The sequence below is a fragment of the Diceros bicornis genome, chromosome 5, assembly GCF_020826845.1.
Source record: "Diceros bicornis minor isolate mBicDic1 chromosome 5, mDicBic1.mat.cur, whole genome shotgun sequence".
NCBI classification, from domain to species: Eukaryota; Metazoa; Chordata; class Mammalia; order Perissodactyla; family Rhinocerotidae; genus Diceros; species Diceros bicornis.
Window position 1 is genome coordinate 92,602,826 of NC_080744.1, and position 27,141 is coordinate 92,629,966.

The window sequence follows — 27,141 nt, forward strand, 5'->3', positions numbered from 1 at the left end:
GCAGTTTAATAGGGAAAAACTAATCTTTTCAACAAATGGTGCTGGAAAGCTGAATATCTGTAAGAAAAAAAATTAATGTTAACTCTTACCTCACACCACACACAAAAAATAACTCAAGATGTATCATAGACCTAAACATAAAAGTTCAAACTATAAAACCTCTAGAAGAAAACAGGAGAAAATCTTTGTGACCTTCATAGGCAAAGATTTCTTAGGTAGGACACAAAAAACATGAACTACAAGGGGAAAAACTGGAAATCTGGACTTCATCAAAATTAAAGACTTCTACTCTTTGAAATTCACTGTTAAGGAAATGAAAAAGAAAGCCACAGACTGGGAGAAAATGTTTGCAATACTTATATTCAACAAAGGACTTGTATCCAGAATATGTACAGAACTCTTAAAGCTCAGTAAGAAGTTAAACAAAACCCCTACACACATAATGGGCAAAAGATTTGAACAGGCATTTCAAAAAGAAGATATACAAGTGGCCAATAAACACACCAAAAAATACTCAACATTGTAGTCATTAGGGAAATGCAAATTGAAACCACGAGGTGCCTCCACAAATTAGTTTAAACAACTAAAATTTAAAAGATTGACAGTGCACATATACTAAAATTGTAAAGATACAGAGATTAGCATGGCCCTGTACAAGGATGACATGCAAATTCGTGAAGGGTTCCTTTTTTTTTTTTTTGGTGAGGAAGAGTGGCCCTGAGCTAACATCTGCTGCCAATCTTCCTCTTTTTGCTTGAGGAAGATTAACCCTGAGGCTAACACCTGTGACAATCGTCCTCTATTTTGTATGTGGGACACTGCCACAGCATGGCTTGATGAGTGGTGTGTAGGTCCGCGCCTGGGATCTGAACCTGCAAACCCCAGGCCGCCGAGGTAGAGTACACAAATTTAACCACTACGCCACTGGGCCAGCCCCGCATTCCATATTTTTTTAATGACAAGACCTAGGCTGGTAAGAATTGTGCAAGAACATTTGAAGAATTATGTTTGGTTTTTAACACTTAAAAATTAAGAAAATAAAAATGGAAGATTTCAGTGAGTCTACAACTTTACACTTGACTAAATATCTACACTTTATACTAAATATCATCTGGTTCATATTTAGATATTTCTAGAAATAAAACCACTCGTATTTTCTGATGTTCCACTAATATTAGAGTATCATCTTTGTGCATCACTTGTCATGAAGTTTTTTACTTTTCCTTTAGGAAAAAAAAGGAGCATTTCTTTACAAGTAAATGTTTTTCGATTAATGTTGAATATATATATATAATTTATTATATATTATGTTTCAATTAAAGTTGAATTACATATTTTTATTTATTATGTATATACATATATCTAACAAATAAAAGACTGACAAAATCAAGTGTTGGTGAGAATGTGAAGTAAGTGGAACTCTCATACATTGTTCATGGGAATTCAAAATGGTATAACCACTTTGGAAAAGTATTTGATAGCTTCTTACTAAATTAAACATATACTTATTGTATAACCCCACACATACACACACACACATGCACAAACTTGTTCATAACAGTTTTATTCATGAGAGCCTGAATCTGGAAATAGTTCAAATACTCATCAATAGGTGAAATGAATAAGCAAACTGTGGTATATCCATACAATGAAATACTACTCAGTAATAAAAAAATGAATGATACACACAAACAACATGGAGGAATAGTAAAATCAAGATGAGCAAAAGAAGTTAGACACAGAAAATTACATACAACACGCATTAGTTTCCTAGGGCTGCTGTAACAGATTACCACAATCTTGGTGCCATAAAACAACAGAAACTTATTCTCTCCGAGTTCTGGATGCCAGAAGCCCAAAATCAAGGTGTCAGCACAGCTGTGCTCCCTCTGGAGGCTCGGGGGAGAATCTTTCCTTGTCTCTTCCAGCTTCTGAGAGCTGCCAGCGTTCCTTGGCTTATTGCCACATCCCTCCAATCTCTGCTTCCATCTCCACATTGACTTCTCCCTGCGTGTATATGTGTATGTGGGCCCACCCAGATAATCCAGAACTATCTCCTTATCTCAAAATCCTTAACTTAGTCATATCTTCAAAGACACGTTTTCCAAACAAGGCAACATTTATAGGTTCCAGAGATTAGGACATGATATGTCTGGGGCCACCATTCAACCCACCACATCGCATGATTCCATTTATATGAAATTCTAAAAGGAATAAAACTACTCTATAGTAACAAAAAGAAATGGCTATCTGGAGTCAAGGGGGTAGTTAATTGACTGCAATGGGGCATGAGGGAATGTTCTGGTGTGAAGGAGACACTTTATGTCATGATTGATATGATGGTTACACGACGGTGTGAATTTATCAAAACTCATCAAACTTTACCCTTACAGTGGTTACATTTTATTATACGTAAATTATGCTTCATCAAAATTAATTTAAAAATAAAACAAAAAAGTGTAAACTTTACAAGGGGACCAACCTTGGAAAGTCAGATTTGGCAAGTCTGGGGTGCATTTTAAATAAACAGCCCAGGTACCTGGAAGGCAGGTGGTCCTGGAATCTCACTGGAGAAACAGCACTGGAAGTTGGGGAAAGGACCTACCACATCCTGCTGCCTTCCCTTAGGCTCCTTAGATACCTGAGAGGTAGGTGCTGAGCAGGGGGCGCCGTGCAGTGGAGTCTTGTCCACAGTGAGATCAGGCTGTGAGGAGAGACACCCATAACTAACTTGAGCACAAGGCAGGTATGACAAGAACTCATAGGTCTAGAATCACAGAGGAAGGTGAATTTGACCGCAGATTATGATAAAACTCTCTGGACAGGGTAGCATTTGAGCTGGGCCCTGACGATGGGACAGGATTTTGACATGGGGAAACATCAATGCCAGTTTCTTCCTGCTCATGTCTGCTTAGCACGTTGTGGGTCCTCCGTGGCTGCCTCTCCATCCGAGTCACGCCTGCTCAGGATGGCCTCTCCAGCCATTCTATTCTGCCTCCTGTCTTTTGCCCATGCTGGGCCATGTGCCAGTCATGACAATCCCTTCTCTAGATTCTTCACCAACAAAGCCCCAACAAGACTTGACCTTCAGTACAGCATGCTGGGGAGGCCTCTCCTGTCCCTTCTCTTGACTACGAGACCCCCAGGTTCCAATCCATAGCTCCAGCCAGGCCTTCGTGTTCCGAGGGCTCTACCTCTTTCCTGACTCCTTGAACCCTTCCTGCATCTGCTCTAATTCTGGTTTCTCATGAAACCTTTACATTCCTGCTTTCCAGCTGGGCCCTGAGGGGCTCTGTGCATGGTCAAGTCTTCTCCTCTGACCTGGCTCCTGATCCCCACCTCCATTCCCCAACCCTGGCTCTTCCTAGGCCTCCATTCCTCAACTCCTAGATTCTCAGGGATGAACTCAGGCCAAGGCCGCAGGGCCTCTCTGGACTGAAAATGAAGCAATTTGAAGCTTCTCAGACGTTAGTCCCAGCGCAATCCCCTGGATTTGGTCCCGTGTGCCTTGCCCCAGGGATGCAGCTTGGAATCTCTTAGTCCTTATCCTCCTCGTCTCCCAATAAGCCAGTAAGCTTCTCCTACCCCTCCCTCCTTTGCTAAGTGAGGAAGGGCAGGCTTCCTGGAGCCAGGTCCAAGCCACAACTGGGAAAGCGGAACCCTGGGTGCTCCAGGTCTGCCTCCCTGTGTCCTTGCTCTCACCACACAAGATGCTCCATTCTTTACTTGTATCATCTTTATGGAGCGAGCAGAGCTCCCAATTGACCAGCTGAGCAGGTAAGCCTGCAAGGGATCCCAAGATGGGAAGTCTGCAGCCTGCAGGGCCACAACCAAGTCTGGTGACGCCTCCACCTTTTGAAGAGCTCTATGGCCTCCAAGATCTGGTCCCAGGAGACAGGGAATAAAGCCATGGGGAGAGAATGGGGTCTTCTAGGGAGCTCACAACCCTAGAGTGAAGAGGAGACCTCACCGTGGCAAGCACCCTGAACCCACCACCTTGTGTCAAAGACTTGGATCCAGAACATGTCTTTAAGTGGGGCCTCCAGGTCCCAAATGCCCTGGTAAGGAACAGCCACAGGGAGGAGGATGCCTTCCTTTCTTTCCAGAAGACCAGGCCTAGACCATGGGCAAACTGGACACTAAATAAGGCTCCAATATGTGTCCAAGACCCCCATCAGGGTGTGACAGGCTGTGACAGGTTCCGGCAGCAGGGACCCAATAATGGGGCTGTCCAGGACCCCCAGTGAACCACTGTCACCCTCACCTACTCTGGGAAACATTCTGACCCCTAAGGAAGGGAACCCAGTGTTTGAAATAACCAGGTGGAGCCCAAACCTTACTCTGACACTGAGAGCCTGACTAGAGATAGTAATCATGGCTGCTCACGATATTTTAGCTTTTCATCCTCCTGGCACCTAGCATTACACTTCCCCTCCCACTTTAGTTGGATGGGGGTCACGTGACTAGTTCTAGCCAGTGAGTTGTAACCAGAAGTGACAGGTGTCAACTCTGGGCTGGAGCATTTAATTGCTGATAGATGATGCTCCAAGGCTCTCTCTCCCTTCTACCATGGCAATCAGCAATGTTCCAGATGGTGGCTGCTCCATCAGCCTGACCTGGAGTGATGATGATGATGACCTGGTGCAAAGCTCCCAACCTATCCTTGGTGGACATGAGCATGGGCAGGAATTAAATCTTTGTTCTTTCAAGTCACTGAGATTTGGGGGCTGCTGTTACTGAAGCATAACCCAGCCTATCCTGACTGAAACATCGGTCAAAGGCCAACCAGCACCACACATGTTCAATATCACCTACCCCCAGTGACCCCCACAGCCTTGTTTCCCAATCAACCACTTTTGTCTTTGGGTCCAGGCCAACAGCTCTAACACCATGAAAGAGTAAGGATGCCACAGAGTCCTGCCCAGCTTGAAAACTCCAAGTTGATGCTCTTCTCTGAGACTAAGATGCCAGCACTTCAGGATTTAGTGGATTCCAGTGGAGGGTCAGGGTGAGGCTTTGGTGGCTACAAGTGGCAAAGCTCAGGCCGCCAACCAAATACCAGGGGTTGAACCGTGACATGTGAACTGATGTCTGACATCAGATGCCGGAGCTCCAACACTTCTTGTCTGCTTTGACTAAAGACAGACTGACTTTACCTCTTCCATGGTTTCTTTTTGGCCAAGGAGGACTCCCACCTGTGGTCCTGACCTGACGACTCCACTGGGGCACCATCTTCAGCCTCATATCCCAGGGAGTCTTGGTGGTGTTCCTGTGCCTCCATCAATCTTCTAATTTGCTATCTCATGGGAGATGTAACTCCTAGTTTTCCTTCTTTGCTTCCAATAATTGCCAGCTCAAGCCTCAGGCCTTGGCCTTGGCCTGTCATCACCCTTCTCTCCCATCATTTAAACAGCTTCTAACCCCACATCTCCAGGAAGGTCTCCCGACTGATAGGGGCTGGCTGATGGGTACTGAGGCCTCACCTGGCCCTCCCTTAGAGTTCCCCCACTCACTCCTACTCCTGATTATCACTTTACTACATCTTTACTGTCTTACAAAGATCTAATTTTACCCTTTCAAGTCAAGTGGGTAGGGAGAGGAGAGGGAATAAACGAATTTTTATGAACCTCTGTCACGAGCTGGTTGCTCCCCCTCACTTGCCCCTCCATTCAAGTGGAGGGTGAGAGGTTAAAGGCACAGGCTCTGAAAACTAATTGTCTGGCATTGAGTCTCTGCTCTGCTGTTCACCAGCTGTGTGATTTTGGACAAGGTGCTTAACGTCTCTGGGCCTCAGTTTCCTTTTTTTGTAAAATAGGAGTAATTTGTGATGGCCATTAACAACTCATCAGGTTGCTGTGGCTACTAAATGAGTTACTAGACATAAAGTGCTTAGAACAATGCCTAACACAGAGCGCTCAACACATGTGAGTCATTATGACTCACTTATAGAGTATCTAAGTGTGCCAGACAAAGGAGAACAAAATAGACCTATTCATTCATTCAACAAATATTGGGAGGCTGCATCCGGCCCATACTGTGGTGGGAGCTGGGGACATGTCCCACCCTCATGAAGCTCCCAGTCTGGTGAGAGAGGGAGGCGGACACTACACAAGTAAACAGTTCAAATATACACCAGCAAGCTGTGGTCCAGGCTAGGAACGGAAGGAACAGGTGCTGTAGTAGACACTGAGGGAGACAGAGAAGTTGGGGTGGTCAGCGAAGACCTCTCTGATATTTAGAGCACAATCTGAAGACGAGATAGAGATGAAATATAGAGAGTGAGTGTGAGGGAGACCTGTGGGGAGAGGAGGGGGGTGAGGCGGCAGGGCCGGGTCAGTCAGGCTCTGTTTGCCACGGTGTCCTGAGTGCAACCAGAAGCCACTGGATGGTTGTAAGCAGAGAAGCAGCGGGATCCCCTCCTACATCTTTCTCCGGGGACACTGCAATTCCTCTTTTTACTGAGGATGAAACTGAGACCCAAGGTGATGTTGCTGGCAAATGGTGCAGCTGGATCTAGGACAGGTCTCATAAGTCCCAGCTCAGCCAACTTGCCAATTCACCCTGCACTTCTCACTCACCCCTGTCCCGCATAGCAGAAACCCACCACACGAGTAATACCTCGTTACCTCCAAAGCCCGCCACCTGCCTGTGGGGTCATGGTGCCTGTCTCGATTTAAACTAACACCACACCCAGGGCTCTGCCATGTGCAATTGGGTGTCCAGTGCAAGTGTTCATGCCAATGGCCTCTGCAAATGAACTGCTTTCCCGCACTTTGTCCCCACCACTTTTTCCATCCCCCACAACCACCAGAGTTGACACCCAAGCCAATAACCGCAGGCAAACGTGTTTCTCCCTGGGACAAAAGTAAACACACAACCACAGGGATGTGTCTTGGGCCCAGAATGGAAGGGGCCAAGGGGCCAGGGATGACAAATCCCCCGAGAATCCAGCTGGAAGCTCCCCCAAGAGACACCCCTCCCCAAAATAGGCAGAGAGGGTCAGGAACACCCATGCAAACAGCAGATCCACAAAACCCCCACTGTGCCCACGGCTTTTCCCACCTCAGCCCTTTCTATTTTTATCGGGAGAGTGAGAAGGGGTTGCCAGGCGGGGCCATGCCGCTGTTTATGTCTGAAATTTGAAAAGATGCACAGTGTACTTGGGAGAAGGCGTTTGCAGTTAAAGGAATTTCAGAGGAGAATTTCAAACCCAGCGGGGTGAATAGGTGCCTTGTGTTCTGGCTTTTGACTCTGGAAAAGCCACGTTTCCAACCAAGGCATGCAGAGGGGCCAGGGATGGGGAGAAAATGCACGGGTGTGAAATTTGGACAGGCAGTGGGACCCAGCTCATGTGGGCACAGGGAACAACTGATTTTCAGACTGGGGGTGCTTGGGGAGGAAGCCCTTCTGCCCCTCCGGTGTAATTCCTATTTATTTAGCCCCCAACTAATTCATAGACTTTCCTCACCCTCTTAGTCTTACCTGATTAACCCCACTCGATTCTGACCATTCTCTACTGTGCATCTGTCATCTATCTATCTCCTCTTGATCATGAGTTGTACCGCAGATGTATTTTCTCATATACACATATTTGCTTGTTAAGGCTTTAAGTCACTTTTATTTGTCAATTTTCTGTTTCCTAATTAAATTGTAAGTGTCTCTTTAATAGCTATACGGCTACCATTTCTTTGACACACACATAACTCAGAACCTGGTCAAGCGTTTGACTCTGTAGGCACCACAGTGGGACCCAATGGTCCTATTCTATCAACTGTGGAAAGTGGGAGGCAGGAAAAGCAACAATAAAATGAACGCCCCGCCCCAAGCTGAATAAATTTTATCATGTCTCTCTTCTCTTCTCCTTCATCCTTCAAACGTTAAACTGGCTGTGACACAGCTCTGTAGAAAACGTTCTAGCTCAAACTATGCATGGCCCTTATTAAACCAGAGATCCTCAAAAAGGTGGGCTGACTTTTGGGGGCTGGACTTCTGACCTGATCTGGGATCTAAGGTGGACCTGACACCAAGGTTCAGTGGTGAGAACTGGCCAGTGTATATAAGAAGGTCATAGCTGTTTATCTCATTTCTTTGGGCCTAGGGGTAAGGAGCACTAGCCTCATTTGTGCATCTGTCATCTATCTATCTCCTCTTGATCATGAGTTGTACCACAGATGTATTTTCTCATACACACATATTTGCTTGTTAAGGCTCATTTGTGCCTATAGCTGCAAAAATGCAACAGTTTTAACAATTCATTAGCCACAAGTCCTATGAGCCACAAGATGCAGTTGTCATGCGATTAAACTCTAGCTCTATGTCTGATGAAAGTTCACTGCTTGACATTTGCCTATACGTCTTTTTCTCTAGAACCTCCTTATACGCATCACTTTTCCTTGAGTGTGTCAGGGTCTCTGGCATTCCCTCCCTATGTTTCTGGGTCTCTCTCTGTTTCTCTTAGTATTCTTGCATTTCTATCCAACAGCCTCTCTTCCTCCACCTTTCCCACTATTCTACTTTCTCCTTTAATTAGTTACATTATGCAATTAAGGTATATTTTAGCATTTGTTGAACAGAATTTAATGTTCCCTGTTTTTACATGAAAACCAGATGTGTGGACTCTCAGGCTAAGCATTTCCCCGAGCTCCAGGCCCACATTTCTCTCTGCCTGCTGGCCGCCTCCCCCCGATGTCCCTCCACCTCTGAAAACCCAATTTGTCTACAATGGAATTCGCTGTCTTTTCTCCCCAAGCCACCTACCCTCCTGACTTCCCTGTTGCTGTCACAGTGACTCCCCATCCCCCAGTCATTCAGGTTCAGAAGTTTGAGGCCATCCTTGATTCTTGCCTCTCTCTCCCCCCAAGATCCGGCGTCTTTGATTCTTCCTTTCAAAGTCCCTTCTGTTGACTCTTATGGTCATCACCAGAGTTATCATCCCACCACCCAGAGATGTGTTTTGTTTATCCTTCAATGTTTTGACGCATGCCACATTTTAAATTTTTTACTTAGTCGTCTGATTTTACATAAAAATCCAGATATTTGGCTTCTCGAGGAAAACAATAACAATAACCACCACCACCCCCACCCCCACCACGTCTACATGACCCAGCAACAATGAGCCCGGATCCCTGAGTGGTGACACTCAGCTGGAGCTGGGTAGTGGCTGCCCCTTTGGATGGAGCACACACTCTCCAGTTTGCCTCAAGTTTGAGTGAAAGAAGCCAGACACAAAGGAGTACTCAGGGGAAGATAACATTTCCATCAGGTTCAAACACAGACAAAACTGGTCTGTCAGTGAGGTCAGACAAGTGGTCTCCCCGGGTGGGTGTACCGACCAGAAGGGGCACAGGGAACCTTCTAGGGAGCTGGAAATAGTCTACATCTTGATTTGGTTGTGATTACAATGGTGTTTATACGTGGGAACAACTAACTGAATTGTACACTTAAGATGCCCTTTAGTCTATGTAATTATACATCAACAGAAAGAAAGGGAGGAGGAAAAAAACGTTGGTGCAATGCCTAGCTTAGTACCCAGCACACGCTAGGTCCTCAACAAATGTCACTGTAAAAGAAAGAAAATGCTCACCCCTGCTACAGCACAGATGAACCTCGAGGACACTATACTAAGTGAATAAGCCAGTCAATAAAGGACAAATACCATATGATTCCACTTACACGAGGGACCTAGAGTCATTCAATTCGTAGAGACAGAAAGTAGAATGGTGGCTGTCAGGCTGGGGGAGAGGGGAATGGGGAGTTACTGTTTAATGGATACAAAGTTTCAGTTTGAGAAACAGAAAAAGTTCTGGAGGTGGATGGTGGTGATGGTTGCACAAAAATGTGAATGTACTTAATGCCACAGAACTGTACACTTAAAACGGTTAAAATGATAAATTTTATGTTATGTATATTTTGCCACAGAAATAAATAAGTAAAGATTACTATGACGATGAGGCTGTGCTGGCCCACGAGGGAACTGACATGCCATTTTTTTCAACTAGAGATTTTGAGACTAGACAGAGTACCCTCCAGCATGTTTTTTTTTTTGTGAGGAAGATCAGCCCTGAGCTAACATCCATGCCAATTCTTTTTTTTTTTTTTTTTTTTTGCTGAGGAAGACCGGCCCTGAGCTAACATCTATTGCCAATCCTCCTCCTTTTATTTCCCCCCCCCTTTCCTCCCCAAAGCCCCAGTAGATAGTTGTATGTCATAGCTGCACATCCTTCTAGTTGCTGTATGTGGGACACGGCCTCAGCATGGCCGGACAAGCAGTGCATCGGTGTGCGCCCTGGATCCGAACCCGGGCTGCCAGTAGCGGAGCGCGCGCACTTAACCGCTAAGCCACGGGGCCGGCCCCACCAGCCTGTTTTTAATGACTATTTCAAGATTGGAATGTCAACATGCAAAAGTCCTAAGAATAGAAGATAATCTAGTTAAATACTGCTTTTTTCCCTTATATATTCTGTGTTTTCTCCCCCTAGAGGAATATGCATTAAAAAACCAAACAGATCAATAGCAATAACTAAAATGTCAAGGTAACTATCCCCCAGGACTTTAATATCAAAGAAGTGCCAAGTTTTGTGGGGAAAAGTCATGCCCGTGTCTTAGCAGATCATTTTCAAGCTATGGAGTTGCTGTCTGTACCTCTTAGATTTCATCTCTAGCAAGTGTTCGTGGGGTACTGTATTTGTTCATTTCATAAGTATATATTTCGTATCTACACTATAGTTTGTAAAAATCTGGCACAAAAATTTTTCAGAATGAGCTAATGTTTATCAATGAAAGAAAATAAAAACATCAAGTGCCATGTGACATTGCCATGTGACAATAACAGAAAGAGCAGAGAAGAGCCAGCTCAGGTCTAGGGTGTGGGAGGCAGCCCCTTAGGATCCAGGAACAGGGAGAGAGAAGATGAGCACGCTCCCTAGAGCCTTGGGGGCTGGGCTGCCTGGGGAAGCATCCTCCTACCTCTCCTCTTACCCCAGACCTGCTGAGAAAATGTTGTTGTCGACGGTGATGATGATGGTGATGATGATATAAACCAACACAGTACCACCCCACTCAGCATCATTCCCTGCGTTTTCTCAATGACAAAAACACTAGTGAGTCATGAGTAAAATGCTGCCATAATTTCCTCTTTTATAAATGGCAGCATTTTATTGAAAATAGAATCTGCTATGGATTCAGAAAAAAAAAATCAAACTGAATCTTTAAAAAATTAGAGTTTCCTTAAACATGCCCTTCAATTTCTATGTCTTAAGTGACACAGCACTTTCCCATTACTGTACGTCATTATTCCATTATTCTGTGGGGAATTGTAAGTGTTTCATTAACTTACCCCATGTTCTTTATTATTAGAACATGTCCCTCCGAGTTTGTCACTTGCACAGTGTTAAAGTAATAAAACAGCACTTTTCAAATGTTCCACCAGTTCTCAGAAGACTCCACTCCCTGGGCCAGGTTTGCAATAAGAAGGCTTTTTTTTTCCCCATATCATATTTCTATGGCCCTTTGCTTCCAGAAAGGGTCACAGCATTCTCTACACACATTACATATAGTATCTATCATTGCCACTCTCCTATGAGGTGAGTATTTTTATCTTTTTTTACGAACCCAGAAACCAGCACGCAGAGGAGAATGTACTTAGGGACATCAAATCGCAGGGGAGGAAAGAAAACTAACCATCTTGCCCCTTGAGCCAGATGATTTGCTGGGTGCTGACATCCCATCTCTTATTCTAACTCTCACAAGTCCATAAGCTAGCTCCATTTCACAGACGAGAAAACCAAGACCCAGAGAGGCTAAGAAACCTGCCCAAGGTCTCTGTGCCAGCACCGGGATTCACGTCCAGTGCTACTGAACACACACGGAACCTCCCCCTCCTCCCTCTGTTTTACGCTTGAGGCAGACAGGGAGCCCTTTCACGGTGGCCGGCAGGACAACAGTCTGATGTTTTAATTGTCCACAAGTTTCAGAATCAACCAAAAGTGTGACGTAGCTCTGAAACGCAACACTCTTTGGTAGGAGTGGAACGCCCAAATGGTGAGAAGGAGGAGTAGTCCTGGCTCCGTACTGCTCAGTCCACAGTCCTGGGCATCCGGGGCTGGGAATCACGTTTCGGGGGCATCTATAAACAAGGGTTTCCAAAGACCATGGAAGCAAGAAGGAAACTTCCTTGGGAAACAGCTGAAGGACCTGCGGGCATTCCACTGTTAGGAGAGACATGGAGGGTGATGCGAAAACCCCCTTGGGCTACAGGAAGGCTGTCCTGTGGAAATTCGGACAGATGTGTTGTCCCATGTATGGGACAGAAACAAGCACCCCATGGTGATACATGGACGGCCGGGGAGACTGGCCATCCTCTAAGAGTCAGTTTAACGGAGTGTGGGAGCCAGCCTCCAAGACGCCCCCCAGCAATGCCCATCCCCTGGTATTCACACCCCTGTATGTCCCCTCTCACACTAATTCAGGACTGGCCCTGTGTGACCAATAGAATACAGTGGACATGACAGTGTGTGACTTCCAAAGCTAGGACGTAAAAGCACTGCAGCCTCCACTTGGCCTCTTGTGTCACCCTCCGTGGTGGGAGCCAGCTGCCATGCCACAAGGCAGCTCCACTGGAGGGCCCGATGGAGAATAACCGAGGGCACTGGCCAACGGTCAACACTGACTTGCTATCCATGTGTGTGAGCCCCCACAGAGCTGGGTCCTCAAGCCCCCGTCAAGCCCTCAGCTGACTGCACCGCAGCTGACACGTGGCTGCAACCCCGTGAGACAGCCCAAGCCAGAACAGCCCAGCCAAGCTTCTCCCAAATTCCTGACCATAGAAACTATGAGACTATTAAATGACTCTTGCTTAAACCGCTAAATTTTGGGGTGACGCGTTACGCAGCCATAATAACCAGATATGGAGGCACGGCACCCCAGGAGGCTATCTCTAGTGTCCTGCTCTAGGACTCAGCCCCGGGCTGAGTGAAGACACAGAAGTGGCACACGGGTCAGCTTTGTAAAAGGTCTGCCGCTGAGAGGAATAGCAAACACACAGAATGATTGAATCAGGACCCAAGGTGGGCAGGAGTGATTACTACAGTAATTCTTAAGAGAGACAAAGATAAAGTCACACACTCAGATTAGAATCACCCACTGTCCCAGGACAAACCAAGGGAGACAATGGGCCACAGCGGTACATGTGGAAAGGAGATCTGAGCTGGCTACAGGCTCAGAATGCGTCATGATGAGGTCACCAGAAAAGCACATAAATGTCAGTTGCATTAACAGAAGCATAGTACCCAGACAAAGGAGGTGAGCTCTCCCCTGGCCAGAGCACACTAACAAGAGGACTGTGTTCAGTTCTGACTCATTCTTTACATGGGACAAGGGCAGTCTAGACCTGCTTGAAGAAGATTGATGGGAGTGGATAGAGTCTGTTGATGGAGACAGAAGAGGAAGGATAGAAAGAAGTGAGGATGCCCAGTCCAAAAGGTGAAGAGGAGAAAGGGGAGAGCAACGCAATCACTGATTTCAAATATAGAAAGATCTATCACATGGAAGGAGGTCTGCGGAACACGGCCAGGAGGTAGGAATGGGCCTGTTTTGTCCCCTGCTGAATCCACAGTGATGGTAACCAGCGTGAGCTTCCGGGAAGTCTGAGAGCTGCCTGAATACTAGACCAATGGGAAAATGAGATGTGGCCACAGAAGGAAGTCAAACAATGCACACGTCCAAGGAGAGTCTGCTGTTCCAGTCGGGGTTATGTCGCAGAAAGGATGACACACTATAGAAAGAGTTGTCCTCAAGGCTCTCTTAAGAGCCCTTCCCAGCCCCAAGATTCTTTTGTTCTGTAATTTTGTGATTGAATGAGTAGAACCTGCTGAATGATACCAGCACAGTGCTTCTCAAAGTTCAACAGGCATATAAAACACCTGGGGGTGTTATTAAAATGCAGGCTCTGTCAGTAGGTCTGCAGTGGGCCTGAGATTCTGCATTTCGAACAAGCTCCCAGCTAACACTGCTAGTGTGCAGATCACAATTTGAGTTGCAAGAGGTTAGAACTTGCCCATGACAGCAGATCGGATCAGGCTGCTAGGCAAAGGCATTAGGCGACTGTAAAGTGTTCAAGTAGAGGAGGGAGGACCAGCATAGAAATACCACACCAGGAACAGGACTTCCCACCTTGAATAGGGGAGCATCCATATGCCACCAAGGGCTTTCTCACATTAATGTCCTTTGATTCTCTGAACAAGGTCTTTAAAGTGTCCAAACACTCTCCCACCATCCCGTTTTCTGTAGCCTGTAAGGGCAGGCAGTGTGGAGTCCACCAGCCTGCACTCATTCACTGCCTGGGTGGCCTCCGAGTCTCAGTTTCTCAGCATGTAAAATGGGAATGATATCCACCTGCAAGGCCATTGTATTGGGCAGTGTCTGGCACGTAACAGGTGCCCATTGTATGTTTCTGAGCCTCATTACAAAACTAGGTGATCAATAAACATCCCTTCTTTTCATTACAAAGATTAACTACCTAATTAATATTTGTCCTTGAATTGAATTGTCCTTCACTAACCCCACATGTCCTGGGATGTATGTCAGATATGACCCCATTTTACAGATGAGGGCACAGTTTGTTCTCAACCTAGAGCTTCAAGCAAACACTAGCATGAGAATCCATGACCCCTCCTGTTGCAATTTTAAGGATTGTTTTTTTCTAGAAGGGTCATTTCCCCTGGTCCAGGCATTGGGATCAGTAACTAATAAGATTTCATCCCATGTCTTTGTCTGAGGGAAGACGCTGTTTCCCCCGAGGGGCTCTGGTCACCACCATGTCCACAGTGCCCAATGTGCTCTGCAACTTAGAGACCTGACCTGGAGAAGCCAACAGACTCAGACAGCAAAGGGGTGAAGCCAAGAACCACCAGCCAAAAAAACACCTTAGCCACAGCTCCTGGGGATCCATGGGTGGAGTGGGCACCGCACCCTCCCTGGGCTTCACTGCCTCCTGCAGGGAAGAGACCAGGGGTGGCTCCAGAGAATGTGCAGGGCCAGGGCCAGTCCTGCCCCCAAGCAGAGACAGCCAGTAAAATACCCACACAATTCCAGAGTAGTCACCCTGGGGAAACAGAGGCAATTCAGTGCCTTTTAATCCAGGAAAACTTGGTCTACTCTCTCTTTAATGAGCAGCCCACAAAGATCCTACTTCTTGTTCTTCTTCATTCAGTCCTGCCCAACGACTGTGTCAAGCAGCTTCCACCACACTGACCAAGGCCACTAAATCTTAGCATCAGCCACCACCAGCTTCCTCCATGAGGACCCTGAAGGCCACCAACCAGCCTGGGTCCCCCAAAAGCACTGCAGTTGAACCAGCAGCTTGTGTAGCTCAGAGAGCACGACCTTGGGTTTGAATTCAGACCCCACCTTGAGTAGGTAACTCCATCACTCTCTGAACCTGTTTTCACATCTTTTGGGAGGAGGGGGAAGTTGTCATATTCACCTCATTGGGCTCTTTGGGAAAATTAAATGAGATATTAATGTATGTTAAGCAACCAGCTCACACAAGGTGTTCAAAAGCTGTTAGTTCTTTTATTCTTTTGCCAGGAAACAAAATTACTAAGGAAGGTGGTCTCTGGAGCTACAGGAGTCCTGGAGAATTCCTGCTGCGTTCGAGATGTCCTCGGTCTCTACCGGATTTTGAAGATCTTCAGCCTTTGGCCCTGAGGCTCCCAGCCCCCAGCACACCTCCCCGCTGGCCCCTAACCTCCTTCTCTCCCCGCCCTCCCCTGCCATCCCCGCGCATCCCATCCCCAAAAACTTTCAGCCAGCTCTTCACGAGGGTCCTTGCAAATCGCGGCCTGGGAGTAGCGGGCCGCTCCCCTCCCTATCGCTCCCGCCGGGCGTCAGCTGCAGACCCCGAGTCGGGCGCCCGGGAGCCCCGTCCGGCCCAGGGGGCTGATCTGCGGGGGCAGCCCTCCGTGGCCCCTCCGACTGCGGAGCTGCGACCGCATTGCAGACGCGGGCCCTTCAGCCCTTCCCGCGCCGCCTTCCTCCCGCGGGCCCCGGAGCTGCCGGGTCCACGCCGCCGCGGGGAGCGCTCCTCTCGCGCCCTGCGCGCCGGGCGTCTTCCCAGCGGCGCGCCGGTCCGGAGCCAGGGTCCAGCGCGTTCCAGACGCCTCTGCCTTCCCCTCCCCCTGTCGGCCGCCCCTCGGGTCCCCCGGGGGTGGGGTTTCCCCTTGCGCTCGCCCCCTCCCGCCCCCTAGCTCTCCTGTGCCCTCCCCTCCCCCGCCCGCCCCTATGTATGTGTCACCGCGCGCCATGCCCGCCCGCCCGCCCGCCCGCCCACCTACCTTCCCGCCGCTCCAGAGGGGGCTCGCAGAGCTGAGGACGCGCGCGGCGCTGCTCAAGGTCTCTCTCTCCGCACCCTCGCCGGCCGGTGTCTGACCCGGGTGCCAGGGGGCTCCGGGCACCTTTCAGTGTCCCTTCAGTCGGCCAGCCGGGACTCTGCAACCCAGACGCTGCCGCTGCGGCCACCGCCCGAGGGGACCTGCGGACAGGACGCCGGCAGGAGGAGGGGTGCGCGGCGCTCGCGCAGAGCGACTCTCCGCTGCGCAGCGAGACCCGGGCCTCCCCGCCCCAGGAGACCCCGGCTGCCTCGCCAGGTGTATGGGACTGAAGTTCTTGAAGAAGGGAGTCCAACTCTTCAAGGTAACTGTCTCCTTCCCTCCAGAGAGAGGATCTCCCAGGGCGTCTGGCGAGCCAGGAGCGGTGCTGTGGCTGCCACCCTCTGTGCTAGGGGCTGCGCTGCCTCGGTCTCCCCCCGACGAGGTGTATGCTGGGGGCCCCCGACAGCCACCAGCTGCGTCCACAGTGGAGTTGAGCAAACTTTCTGGCTGTTGCAGAGTGAGAGTGAATGGGGCAAAGGAACACGTGAGGAGGGGCCCTTGTTTCCTGGTTCCCCAGAATTAAGGAATAGAGAACAAGGGAGCCCTTACTCCAAACTCCCGCGCGTTTTCAAGACCTAGGGTCTGGGGGGAGCCATAGTGGACAGAGTAGCAGCTTGAGAGTCGGGGAAATGTGAGTTCCAATGCCGCTGTGCTACTTTTGAGCTGGAGGAGTTGCTTCACCTTCCTGAGCCTCAGCCTGCCCTATGCCCGTCGGGAAGGAGAAGGCCTCCTTGGCAGAGTCACCGGGGAATAAATGAAATGACGTGGGTAGTGTGTCAGGTATGCAGCAGGTGCCTAAGCAGAGGCTGAGAGAACCCGTTGGTCCCACCTCCTGGGCCAACTCCTAGAGCCACAGGACACCCAAAGGGGGGGGGAAACTGGGAAGAATTGGCAGAACCTGGGACAGAGCTACTGAGCTGCCGCAAGGGAGACAAGAGCGGTCCTCCAAACATGCCACCAAGAAGGGGCATTTCTCCAGGAAGAGGAAGGGAGGTGAAGACACATGACTGTGGGCAGTTGTTCCGTATGTGGCTTCTCCTGCAGAAGAAGCCAATGATGGGGGAGCAGGAACCTATTCCAACCCTGGGGTTGAGTGGACGGTTGTCAGTGTCCCCAGAACCCACATTCTAGGCTAGAGCAAACTGTGCAGTTGGGAGTCATCTCCTGTTGGGAGACAGCATCCCACCCAAACTTTTCCGTCATTCTCCTCCTCGCAGTCATGAGCAGGGTTCTGATGGGATTCTTCTAGGGTTTCACCACCAAGGAGCCCAGGTCCCTGCATTTTGATTGATGCATAAATTCCAGTTCTGTGGGGGTGGCTGCCGGGAGGAAAAGGAGGAAGAGGCAAAGCTGAATTGGGTTCCCGTGGTGTTGCAGGTCCTGGCGCTGCTGTGGGTGGGCGTCTGACAGCTTGGGGGAGCCCTGGACCTTGGAAACAAACTCATGTCATCTCATGATGAGAGGAAGTGAGCCCAGAACAGTGCGATGACTTTCTAAATGTTGCACTGTGACTTAGGGGCGGGGGTAGGACTAGAATCTAGGTTTTCTGAGGCCACGGTCAATCGCTAGTCCTGGTTTAAGAGTCCGGAAGTCTGGGCTCTACTCCTTCTCTCTCTTCCTTGCCTTCTGGGTTGCCGAGGAGAAGTGGCAATCAATTACCTGTGCCCCTGGGCAAGGGGGCATAGGAGGCTATCGATGTAAGTGTGTTGGCCTGTCAATCACTGAGCTGGGAAGAGAAAGCCCAGGAATGGAAGGGGAATGAGAGAAAACTCGAAGCCTTGTCAGGGTGCGGGTGTCGGGGAGGAGGAGATGTTTCAACCCGAAAGAAAAAATGACGGAACAAAAGATCCCTCCAGTTTAAAAAGTTTTGGATGAAGGACTTATCAAAAAAAAGAAAATATCTGTCAGAGAAGTGCTGGAATTCCTCAAGTTACATCAAGTTGTGTTTAAATTACGTGTATTTCTGTGCAGTTTCTAGTGCAAAACCTGGTACATTCATTCATTCTCCAGTATCTACTGAGTGCCACTTAGGTGCCGGGCTCTGTTTGATATTATTTTTACTAACTTTAATAGTAAGTACAGGGGCTGGACCGGTGGCGCAAGCGGTTAAGTGCGCGCGCTCCGCTGCGGCGGCCTGGGGTTTGCTAGTTCGGATCCTGGGCGGGCACTGACACCCCGCTTGTCAAGCCATGCTGTGGCAGCGTCCCATATAAAGTAGAGGAAGATGAGCATGGACGTTAGCCCAGGGCCAGTCTTCCTCAGCAAAAAGAGAGGAGGATTGGCAAATGTTAGTTCAGGGCTGATCTTCCTCACAGGAAAAAAAAAATAGTAAGTAGAAGTTTTTCTTTTCCTAGAATTTTCAGTGCAAATCATACTTACATGGGGATTCTTTCTTTATTATTTGAAAGCCCTCTAGTCAATACAGGAGTAAAGAACTCAGAGAGAAAACAATGGATATATTATTACTTATCTGGGGGGAGTCTGTGTGCTTCAGTGGGGAGGTCCTGTGCTGTCTGGGTGAGCCACACCTGACCCCATGCCCTTCCTTACACCCACGCACACTTCTTGCCCCTGCTCACCACCTCACACACACACCCCAGCCCAGGCAGCCTGCCCACTGCATGGCGAGATGGGGCACTCTCCATCCTCACAGGCCCAGACTGCCTGTCAGACTCCCCCATCAGAGAGGGAGCTCCAAGGGAGAGCTTGCCTCCTGAGATGGTGGGGAAGAGCTGTGAGGGTGGGCAGCCTTCCAGGCAAGGCAGACCTGGGTTCAGATTCCTGCTCGGCCACTTCCCAGCTACATGACTTTGACAAGGTTGCTTAGCCTCCCTGGGACTCAGTTTCCTCTTCTCTGAAAAGGGAAGGAAAACCTCCAGGAGGGGATTTTTGTGAGGACTAAAAGACATAATGTGAGTGCCTTGTCCAGTTCTCAGCAGGTACCATAAACCTTAATTCCTCTCCTCCAATGGTTTCTAGGCCCCCTTGAAGTCACAAACCGTAAGTTCAAGGTAGTACTAACTTAGAATATTCTGTCTTAGTAAAAGACTGTCCCAACTTTGGTGTGGATTTTCTTCATGTTGCCTTCTGGAACCTGGTCCCTCCCACGGCCTTTCTTATTGGGCACTAGGAAGACCTCAGCTGGGCCAGGGGCAGCCCAGGGGCCCCTACTTGGAATGTCACTTTTAGTCTGCTCCTGCAGAAATGTCTAGTCCAGGGTTTGTCCAACTGCAGGTTGTGAAACCAATTTAGTGGGGGTTTAATGACATAGGAAAGAATAATCTCATAGAGCCTCCTTTGTAGTAAAGGTGAGTACTCTTTCTAGAAACTTTTATTTCTTTTATATGTTTTGCAGTCCTATATATGTGTGTTTATAATATATATGTATATTCACAAATATACACGAACTTGATATTTGTATAATGTATCTCTTACTGCGGGTTGTAGTCGAAAAAGTTTGGAAGATACTGATCCTGATGATGTTTCTGTCTCTGAGAAATTCCTGCCTCTTGGCTCCAGCTGGCAGGTGCTGGGGCATCCTTGCTGCCCCTGTACTAACAGCTGGACTGGATGCTTAAGTGTCTTGGAAGTGGAGGCAGACAGGCCTGCTTGCAAGGGGAGCAGATTGGGGGACAGGGCCAAGGGGCTGCCCTGAGAAAGGGGGTCTGTGGGTGGGAACAGGTCTTGAAACAGGAGCCGTCCTCTCCTGCTGTCACCAGGCCTGCCTCTTGGCTCTGCTCTGGGCCCTGATGGGAGCTTCATTCCACCCTCCTTCCTTAAGAAAGCCCTGTTCAGTGGTGCGAAGGAGGGGCTGTCTCTGTGGCATCTCCCCTGGGAGTGGCTGCTGTCCTTTCCCCAGACTCAACAGGACACTCGCATCCCTGCGAGACTACAGAGGGGCCGCTGGGGTGTAGGGCAAGGCTAGGGTTAGAGACTGGGAGTGGGAGTGAGGAAAAGCAAGGACCAGAGAGAAGGGGAATTTGTAGGGAAAACGGTTAAAACAGTTCCTTTTTTCAAAAGTTGAATCCAGGGCAAGAACGGAAATGGTAGAGTTTACTTTTAAAAACTCAGAGCCTCCTTGTAAGCGGCCGAGTGAGTGTGTGTGTGTGTGTGTGTGTGTGTGTGTGTGTGTGCTGGGAGGGCAAGCCCTGCCGGCTGGCCTGGGTGTGTGAGAGGCGACTTTTCTCCCTCTCAATGGTCTTACAGTGTATCCTAAAGAAGCTTTTTGTTGAACTCGTGAATAGGTGGATTTGGGGTGTGTGGTGCTGGGCATCACGATTTGGATATTTGGTTACCTTTGAGGTTACACGTTTTTCCTTGTAAGACACACACCCGAAAAAGGAGCCACCTCTCCTGCATAGGGTCGTAGGGTGGGGGGTGCTTGCCTGTCTTTCTGTAATCGATTTGACTTGAGGGGAGAGGGTAAGAAGGAGACTCAAGACTGGGTAGATCTGCAGTGTCCGGCCTGTCCCCCCTCACGCCTGGACTCTGGGCCTCTGAGATGGAACATGGCGGTCCCCAGACCACGGATGTCCAGGGCTTCAGGGCCTGTGATGACCCTCATTTAAGAGATGGCAAAGGGGACCGAGGCCCAGAGAGGGGAAGGTGCGTGCCCCAGGCCAGTCCAGAGCAGGTCAGTGAGGATCTGAACAGGAACCTAGGCCTCCAGGCCCTCATCCTGAAACATACCACGTCCATGGAAACCATTCATTCATTCATTCATTCATTCTTCCTTCTTGCCGCAGCCCTTGCTACTTGCCAGGCACTGAACTTGGTGTGGGTGACACAGCAGTGAATAAAACAAGTCACTCTTCCTGCCCTCCAGCTGCCCATAGCCTAACGGGGAAGACGGGCTATAATCAACTTGACCCTGACCCCTCCTTTCTATAATACAGTGGTTCTCAACTGGGGAGCTGTTTTGCCCCCCAGGGAACTTTTGGTCACGTCTGGAGATATTTTTTGTTGTCACCGTGGGAGAGGGGTGATACTACTGGCACCAGTGGGTAGAGACCATGGATGCTACTAAACATCTTACAATGCACAGGACTGCACCTTCCCTCTGACAATAGAGAATTATCCCGTCCGAAATGTCGGTGGTGCCTAGACTGAGAAACCCTGCTCCAGACCTTCATTTAGTCACTGGGCCAGGCCAGGCCCAGCTGTGCAACAGCAGGAAGACGGCGGTGGGAGGGTAAGAAGGGAGGGTTTGGCAGGCAGTGAAGAGCAGACAACAAATGGAAAAAAAAAAAAAAAACCGGGACCACAGTGGTAAAGTGGAAAGAACTCGGACTTTGGCAGCCCAGGTCTAGGGTGAAATCCCAGCTGTGCTCTTGGGCAAGCCACTTATCCTCTCTGAGCCTCAGTTTCTGCATCTGCGAAATGGGGCTTGTGAGACAGTTGAGAGAGTTCAAGATAAAGTAAATAAAGGAGCTGGCACAAAGTAGACCTACAATAAAATAGCAGCTGTTGCTATTGTCTTTGAGGTTTTTGAAGGTCCCGCTATGGAAAATTACAGCGTCAGCAGGTGTGGACATGTGACCGTGAGGCCAGAGAAGGTTGCTGTTTGGGGCACAGTTGCCACAGTAATGCCTTCTGCTTGGGGGGGTGGGGTGCACACACAGCTCCAGCAAGGGGTGGAAGGGGGAGTAAGGGTTTGCTCTCGGGAGAAGCCCACTGTGTGCATCCTCCAGTGTGTGCAATGGGAGGAGCACTTGGCTTGGAGCCCAATGAACTGGGCACAGACTGGCTGTGTGACATGGGGAAGTTACTTCACCTCTCTGAGCCTTGGGTTCCTTATCTGTGAAATAGAGATGCTAAGGCCTGCTCTCACAGGTCAAGATCCAGTGAAAAATTACTGTCCAGGAAGGTCCTGATGGGGGCAGCTGTGAAGCCTAAGCAGGAACCTTTTTTTATCTGGTGTGCATTGTACCTAATCCAGTGCCCGGCACACCCAGACAGGCTGGTGGAGTGAATGAATGAATGGACCATCGCATTATAAATTCCTTTCAGTTCTTGACAAGGAGAGTACCAGCAATATCCAGACGGGCTGTTGTCCGCTTTGCCACTCCTCCATCCCAGGCAAGCTGGAGGAAGCCAGGACCTATGGTTCCTGGTGCGAGCCAGGGTCGGGTTACAGCACCTGGCGCCCTCTAGAGGGCACTGCAGTCACAGCAATTGAGCTGTGCCAGCCCCAGGCGGGGTCTCCATGCCAAGTGGGAGGTGCCAGTGAGCCATCGGAAGGGGCGGGGGGCAAGCTGCTGAAAAGAAGACCAAATCAGGATCAGGAACCTGGAGACTTATCTCAATGCAGGGACATCGTTAAATACCTCCATTTTCCTATTGTAAAACAGGGCCATCGCTCAGCTACGTGGAGTTGAAGTTACAATACATTAAGACCTAACTGAAAGTCACCAGCCAAAGGAGTGGATTTGGGAAATCACCAAGCTTCCCTGAGCCTCTGTTTTTTAGAATCACAAGGCATTAGGTCAGAAAGGGACCTAGGGGACACCTAAATCCCCTGCCTCCTTCACTGTGCAGATGAGGAGACCGAGTCCCAGAGAGGGGAGGGCACTTGGGCTGGGGGCACAGACTGCTCTTGGTAGAGTCACGGCTTCAACAGGGGCTGCTGAGGCTCCTCCCTCCACGTCCCATGTCACATTCAAGCCAGTAAAAGGAGGCGCCAGATCACAGAATCACTGTGCCATCCCATCTGAACCCGACTGTGGACAGATTTTGTCCTGGAACCACCCGTTGTCCACCCTTGAGCCGCCTTCTGGCTCTGTCCCTCCAGCGTCTTGCTGGTTCCTCTATAAGAGAAATGTCCAAGGGGCAAGGGGGAGCCCAGCCTCCCATCTCCCTCAGAAAACCTGGGCTTCCTTGTCCCAGACCCCACCCTGGGTCGTATGTAGGGGCGTTTTCCTCAACAAAGCCTGGACCTTGGCCTCACCTTCCCCCTGCTACTTCCCTCCCCCATCAGGTGCTCCCTTCCTACCACCACCAGACCCCCTCGCTTTGGTCTGCGAATCCAGATGACTCAGGGGAACACCTGGATTGTAAAATGACTCAGGGATGTAGCGGGGATGCTTGTCAGCTTTACAAGACTCTGAGAAAAGGGACCTGGGGGCTATCGTCAGAGGTAGGCTCAGTCCCTAGAATCAGAAGCATTTGAAGAGCTTTTGAAAAACACGGATGCCTGAGCCCTAATGTGCCCCCAGAGATTCTCTTCGTGGGGAGGCATGCAGGGTAGGAATCTGCTTTTCAAAATCACTCCAGGTGATTCCAATGCAGTCTGGTTTCTGAACCCCTAGTTTAAAGCCCAAAACAGTTCCCATGGGTGCATTTGGTTAGCTGCCTCTCAGGGTCACTTGCCCTCCCCTCCCTGCGGGCAGAACTACAGCCACTGCCCCCAGTTTGTCCTTCAGGGGAGTGAGGAGGTCAAGATCTGCCTTCCCATCTCCTCTCTCCTGCCTGAGACAGCGGCCTTGCTTCCTTAACATGACTGTCCTTGACCCTGGATTAAAGCACATTTGTCCCCAGAGGAAGGGGAAGCTAGGCCAGGGCGCCCCAAAGTGGATGAAGTGGGTTCCACAGAACATTCCTTCCAGAGGTGGTCAATAGGCATTGCATGTAAAAGGATCTGGTCCCCAAGGGTTAAACAGAATGAAGTGGGCCCCTGTCCTGCAGGACTCCTCAGTGTGCCGATGGACAGTGGAAATCTCCACCAAGTTCCTCATGTTGAGTTTGACCAGGGAACTCTCCTTTCCTAGGGCAGTTTGAAGGACTTGAGTCAGTAGAGATGCTGAGCTAGGCAAATCAGCCAGGCCTGATCCTGCAGCAGGAATGAGGCAGCTGCACCAGGGCCCAGGGGGCAGCCCAGGGAAGGGGAGACCCCACCAGATAGGGCTTAAAACCCTGAGTCTCAAATGCAGCCACTGACCCAGCAAGCCCTCTCCACCCCCAGGGCAAGGCTGCTCCCCCCCCTTCCTTTCTGTTTGCTACCTGCCCCCTTCCCTTTGAAGGTTGGCCTGCTGGGTGCTCATTTTAGTTCCACTGTTTTCTGGATTTAAAAAAAAATAGGAAGAGAGGTGGAGCACTCAGTGTGGAGCACTCAGCTGGGGGGGGTAGGGGGTGAGGCTCCAGCTCCTCAGCTGAGTCTTGCCTCTGGACATGGGCTCTATCCAAGCCTGGCTGCCCCCCAGCCCCCCACCCCAGTGTGGGCCGGGGGCCTGATCCTGTGCACTCTACTTGCTGGGTGACTCCAGGGGTGCCAGTCTCCTGAGAGTCTCTATGAATAGCGCCCCCACATGGTGAACCGCGGCCCCTGCAGCTGAGCAGAGAAGTGCCGGCGCTGTCTGCAGACTGGTCTCTGTCTGCCCCTCTCCTCACCATTCCATCCATGGGTGCCACCCCGACCCGGGCCCACACAGTCCAGCCAGGGGGCTTCTTCACCCCTTCCACTAAGCCATTAATTCCCCTTAATGAAGCCTCCCACGCTTCCTAAACCCCCCATGAGGGCTTTTGCTGTAACTCGCTGTGTTAATGTTTCAGCGGAGAGAGTCCCTGCTGGGGGAGCATGATTGCTTACATTGTCTTCACACCATTCCTGAGGGACAGCAGAGCTGTGGAGGGCCAGGTTGGTGGTGGGAGTGGCTTTGTTAGCCAAGGAAGGTCCTGGCACTGGGTTAGAGCCTCCTAGTGACCCCTTGGCCCCACCCACACTGTCCCGTCTGCTCTTCGCCGTGGGAGCTCCCTCTGCCATCTCAGGGCCTCAGGGGCTTCAGGGGCTCATGCACAGTGGGGTCAGCAAGGCTCTTGTACATACCAGATAAGGCTCCAGCACCTCAGTGGCTGGAAAATAGTAACTAGGCCTGCCTCTCTTTAGTCACTGCAAGTGCTGTGTGGAATGACCCCACTGAGATGCAGCAGCCAACTCTCAAGGTTATTTGCATATCCATTCTCAGCCCTCTGGGGGTTGCAGAGGCTCTCAGAGGACCTTAGAGCTGTGGTCCTTTCACACTTAGAATAAAGCCCAGCCCCCTTCCTTGGCGTGCAGTCCCTCGGGAGCTGGTCTCCCTCTCCCCTCATCCTCCAGATTCACTCTCCCCTCATCCACCACCCTCAGCCACTGGCCTCCTACTTATTCCCACCTGAGGGCCTTTGCCCTCACGGCCTCCCTGGCTGGATGTTCTTCCCACATGGCTTTGTCTGGCTGTTTCATTCTGGTCATTCAGGTTCAGATCTCACCTCCCCTCTAAGGCCTTTCTTGACCACCCAATTTAAAGAAGTAAACACCCCAGCCCCACATCCCGGCAGTGGATTGTCTTTGTAGCTTATCACTATCTTGAAGTGTCTGGTTGGTTGGTTTCTTTGGTGGTTACCTGCCTCCTCCCCAGCCCCACCAAGAACTAAAACTGCATGGGACAGGAGCCCTGTCTGTCTTTTTTTTGAGGAAGATTGGCCCTGAGCTTGCCAATCTTCCTCGTTTTTTTCTTTTTTTTTCCCCAAAGCCTCAGTAGATAGTTGTATGTCATAGTCGTACATCCTTCTAGTTGCTGTATGTGGGACGCGGCCTCAGCATGGCTTGATGAGCTGTGCGTAGGTCCGCACCCAGGATCCGAACCAGCGAACCCCGGGCTGCCAAAGCAGAACACGCGAACTTAACTGCTATGGCACCCGGCTGGCCCCAGCCCTGTCTGTCTCGATCGCCCTGTATCTCCAGCACTTAGAAAATGCTTGGCACACAGAAGGTGCTCAGTAACAGTTTGTTGACCAGACAAATGACTTCAGTCTAGTGCTTTTCAAACCAAGTTCCAGGGAGTTGGGGGGTGTTCTTTGACACTCCACAGGGACCACAGAGGTGAGTCAAGAGGGGCAGTCATTTGGGGGGTCCACGTGTCAGATTCTATCAGAATAACTCCAATTTTATGTCTTTTGAAAGCCACAGATATGGTGCATTCTGCTCTAGTCATAGATAAGAAAACTGGGACCTAGAAAAGAATATGTCCTGCCTGGGGGTGTGGCACTGGGTGGTGTGAGGGCTGGGACTAGAACCCAATTTCCCAACTCCCAGGGCTCTATCTACTGAACTGGACAGTTGTCTAGGAGCAGTCTCCACCTGTTCTGGCCACCTCAGCAGCTCCAACTCACTCTGGCAGTGGTTTGGGGACTCTGTACAGCCAGAATGGCCACCATCCAGCCCTGCTCCTGTTCTGCTGCCAATGGGAGACACCAATGACCCAGCTAAGGAAGGAGTGGTTATTCTCTATATGCCAACACCCCTCCCCTATCCACCTTCCCTTAGAAGTTGATGATGACTTGAACATCTTGGGGGAGCAGCTAATTTTAAGAATAAATTTATATTTTTAGGTTCTACCACCTTTGAACCCTCAAGTTCTATTAGTGGGCTACCCAACGTGGGCCATGAGCCATCTTTCATCTCATTTCCTTCACCTTTTTCAAGATGTAGGGTCCCAGCACCCTCTATGACATGGTGGGAAGGAGGCCAGGCACCGGGGATAGGATGGAGAGCAAGACGTGCTTTCCCTGGCCTCGCAGGGCTCAGAGTCTTCAGGATTCTGAAGACCTCAATGGGCAGCTCTTCTCAGCCTTCACCGTCCACCTGCATCTGTCCTCTCACGCTCTACCTGCTGTGGGCCTTCCCTGAACATCCAGCTCCATCTTGTCTTTCTTTTGTGATGGAGAGTCTAGTCCCTAC

The 27,141-nt window shown here is 49.8% G+C and overlaps 1 protein-coding gene and 1 pseudogene across 1 annotated transcript in view; both read left to right on the forward strand.

Annotated features, from left to right (window-relative positions):
* Nucleotides 1-604: 604 nt before the first annotated feature.
* On the forward strand, nucleotides 605-694 carry LOC131406701 (U6 spliceosomal RNA; annotated as a pseudogene).
* Nucleotides 695-16,361: 15,667 nt separating this feature from the next.
* Nucleotides 16,362-27,141, forward strand: part of ACAN (aggrecan) — a 67,845-nt gene continuing 57,065 nt past the window's right edge. Inside the window, exon 1 of the mRNA XM_058542416.1 lies at nucleotides 16,362-16,689. The gene's annotated coding sequence lies outside the window, so the exon portion shown is untranslated. The remainder of the gene's footprint in view (nucleotides 16,690-27,141) is intronic.